At 50.1% G+C, this 3,951-nt stretch overlaps 1 non-coding gene across 1 annotated transcript; it reads left to right on the forward strand.

Annotated features, from left to right (window-relative positions):
• The first annotated feature begins 297 nt into the window (after window positions 1-297).
• Window positions 298-483, forward strand: LOC133767391 (U2 spliceosomal RNA). The gene has a single exon (XR_009866873.1). It is a non-coding gene; the product is annotated as a U2 spliceosomal RNA (small nuclear RNA).
• Window positions 484-3,951: the final 3,468 nt, after the last annotated feature.

Consider the following 3,951-nt stretch of genomic DNA (forward strand, 5'->3'; position numbering starts at 1 on the left):
GGAAGTTATTTTCCAGGTCAACAAAAACATGCATTTGCAAACTATGGCTTTAGTATGCTTACACTGATCATTTGGTTTATGACAATAAATCGGTGTTACAGGCATCATGGCCAAGGTATTTGTAGAATGTATACCATTTGTTCCATCCAAAATGAATTTGTCCATTTGTACCAGGATTTCTGGTAGAGATAAGAAAATTTCCTAAAAAAATGCAGTAGTGAATAAATGAATGAAAACATGAATAAGACTAGAGAAATTTTTTATTGGATGCTCTACACGATTTTGAAGAGTTATGGCATTGCTTCTCGGCCTTTTGGCCAAGATCAAATGTACTGTCTGTTTTTATCAGTTTAATAATATGTTACGTCCTCTATCCAACATCTGAAATGGATTTTGGGGGCAGAGCGTTGGAATAGGAGCTTGCCGCATCCACTGCACACATCGAGCTGGTATTGCAGTACCTCCAGGAGTAAGGCACCTCCTCGGGCAAACAGACTGGAAACAAAGAGGCGTGCTGCTCTATACTGAGCGTTTTACATTTCCGAGGGAGCACCGGTGATTGCTTCAACTTCTGTTGCTCACGAAGCTGCATCCAGCCCGGCCTTCTGGTTGCTGCTGAACTGGAAATACTGAGCAGCCAGTGAGTTCAGCAAAGGCTGCTCTCGCCCCTTCTCCTAAACAGAGAACCTCAGTCTCCCACGCAGAAGGGGAAAAGGCAGAGAAGTGCAAGTGCGAGACTCGAAGCAGTCGTAGGGCACGCTCATGCCCGTGGACTTTATCCCAGCCCTCCTCGCTGGGATGTTTCAGGAGTTCTGGGACGTGGAGGAAGCATTTTATGGAAGATGACTCAGCCGTGGGTTTCCAGTGTGGTTCCTCGGCTGTGTTCGCAGCAGTGCCTGCTGTGCCTTCCTTGTAGGTTTGTGTGGGGGAGTCCGTGAGGAGAGTCACGTGACTATGCTGTGAAGAGCAGGGCACGAGTGTCAGAGATCACAAAGCTAGGCTGAAAAACGCGGAGCCAGGGTGTGTGTGTGTCACCGAATGAGGCCAGAGTGCTGTTTAGGACATCTGCCATTCTCTGAGTCTGCTGTGTCTCCCACTTCCCTTGTTGGATCGTTCTCTCCCTTTTTGATTCTATCAGTTAGTATTAGCAGACATTAGTCTTGTTAATGTGATCCCTTTGACTCTTAGATCTATCAGTGTGATCAACTGTGAACTGAAATTGATCACATGGACTAGTGAGATGGCATTGGTACATGCCACCTTGACACTGAATGAGAATGCTAGAGGAGAAAGTTTGTTACTGCACATGCTCTTTTTTTTTTTATTTATTTATTTTGACAGGCAGAGTAGACAGTGAGAGAGAGAGACAGAGAGAAAAGTCTTCCTTTGCCGTTGGTTCACCCTCCAGTGGCCACCACGGCCAGCGCGCTGCGCTGATCTGAAGCCAGGAGCCAGGTGCTTCTCCTGGTCTCCAATGCGGGTGCAGGGCCCAAGCACTTGGGCCATCCTCCACTGCCTTCCCGGGCCATAGCAGCGAGCTGGCCTGGAAGAGGGGCAACCGGGACAGAATCCGGTGCCCCAACTGGGACTAGAACCCGGTGTGCCGGCGCCGCAAGGCGGAGGATTAGCCTATTGAGCCGTGGCGCCGGCCTGCACATGCTCTTAAATACCTGTGCTCATTAGCAATGCAAGCAAAACTGTATCCGGTAGAAAGCGAGGCTCTTTAGCTTGTGCTGGGAGAGGTTTTGATAGGAAGCTGACTTTGAAAACTAATGGTTGGATATGTATTTTGCACACGTGTGTGTGTGTGTGTATGGGTGTGATTTGTCTATTCACCCTGTCTTCTGTCTTGGGTCCATCATGAAATTGAGATGAGATCAATAAACTCCTGGCTGGGCTTTGAGAAGTCTTTTTGGGTCAGGATTTTGTTTTTGGTTGACAGCTCAGATGAGGTATGCGGAGGGTCTGGGTTGGAGGAATATTACAGATTCCAGTCACAGCACCTGCTGGTCCTGGGCTTGTCCTCGTGGAGGGAATTTCAAGCGGCATTTAAAGGAGTGGTTTTTTTGAAGAACTTTGTGAGAACTGAGGGGCATACAGGTGCTTGTAGGTGGCCAAGGTGCTCTCCTTAGCCATGCTGCAAGTCCACTCCTCTGGCCCCTGCCCTTGGCGTGCAAGGATTTTGCTAAGTCACTGTGGAGAGCGTTGAGCACCTGGCCTGCCCCCAGCCAGGGTGGCTCAGGTCTGTAGGTGAGCCCTCTACCCCTGATGTGGCCTTGTCGTGGTGTCCACCAGTGACCGCTCGTTCTGCTCCTTGCCTTCGGAGTCCCCTGGGTGTTTCTGTGTCTGGGCCAGGGCCCGTGTCTGTCCCACTTTGTGCTGGTCTTGATGCCCCATTGCCACAGTCCTGAGTGACGTCTTCCTTACAATTTTCCCAAGACCTGGAAGAACCGCTCCTTATCACATGACCTGGAGTCTGGGTCAGTTCGTGCTGTGATGACGAAAATGCCACATCCTGGGCGGGTTGTGCAGAACAGGCACTGACTGTTTACAGTGAGGGAGGCGGGGGAATCCGAGCCCAGGGAACCAGCAGGGTCAGCTCTGTTCTGCTGAGGGGCTGGTCTCCTCTTGCAAGATGGCGCCTTGTCGCTGTGAACTCAGGGTGGAAGGGTGCAGAAGGAGGGAAAGGGCCGAATGTGGAGACGCCGCTTTGCTGAAGGCCTTCATCCATTCACGGGAGGAGCCTCAGGAGCTCCTCTCTTCCTCCCTGTCCCTCAGGACCATCACGTTGGCCACACGGAACTCACGGTGCCTGGAGTGGGTCAGAATGGAAGGAGGATCCTGGGGGAGCAGGAGGGCCTCTCTTCCCTGGAGGACTGTGGCTCAGTGACATGGCGTGGGTGGTGGTGACGAGATGCTCTCTGGTCTATTCCTGGGTTGGGGAGGTGGTGAGTGGGCGTTGGGAAGGACACAGTGCTGCCTTCTGGAGCCAGTGGCTGGACCTGGTCCGGGAGCCCTCACGAGGTGGGTGCTGCAGACACCCCAGGGTGGATCCCTGCAGGTGGCCAGGTGGTGCATGTGGAGGGAGGGCCACTCCAGTCTGGTTGTTGTCAGGGCAGGAACTCCTCGTGTGCCTGACCCTGGGGGAGCAGGAAGCCTTCTCCACAGTGACTACATGAGCAGGCTGACTTCTGAGCAGGCCTAGTGGGGAGTGGGCTGTTCACTGACATCCCAAGTCTGTTAGCAGCTCATGGATCCAGTCAAACCTGTGGGGGCTTGGCCTACCCTCCTGTGGAGGGCCCATGCCTCTCACTAAGCACGAGGACCCGGCTCTGGCACCGACATCCTTGTAGGGTGATATATTGCAAGCTGCTCTTTCTCCAAAGGCAGAGGAGAGGAACTGCCCCTCCACAGTTCCTGTATAAATCATCTGGAATTATGATGAATTGAAGATTCTTTGTCCTGGTGACAGTAGTAAGTGTTACAAGTGGCTTTTAATAGTCAGGACGGCAGAAGAGATAAATATCAATTACTGTGTGAGAAAGTGTGGTTTGAGCCAGCTTCCTCATTTTTTTCCCATGATGAGGTTAATTATTTATGGCATAAGAACATGAATAATTTCACTTTATCTCTTTATCCAAGCAATAAATGAATTGTAACAGAGGGATTTGGGTAGCTGATACAATAGGAGTGTGTTTAAAGTGTTTAGAATTTTTGTGTTCCTCCCAAAATTCTCCTTGTCAATCATAAACAGGGCTTTTTATATTAATAAGGTCTATTTAAAATGTTCACTTTCTTATTTTTTATTGTATTTTGTTCAATATTAGTTTTGGTTGAGCATAAACTATGTCCTAGGCCCCATTTTATGTGTTGCAAGTGTGTTAACTTGTTTAATCATTGGACAGCCTCATTATGCCCTTGGTCAGGGAGACCTACACATGTCCTTGGACA

The sequence above is a fragment of the Lepus europaeus genome, chromosome 9 (genome assembly GCF_033115175.1).
Source record: "Lepus europaeus isolate LE1 chromosome 9, mLepTim1.pri, whole genome shotgun sequence".
Classification (NCBI taxonomy): domain Eukaryota; kingdom Metazoa; phylum Chordata; class Mammalia; order Lagomorpha; family Leporidae; genus Lepus; species Lepus europaeus.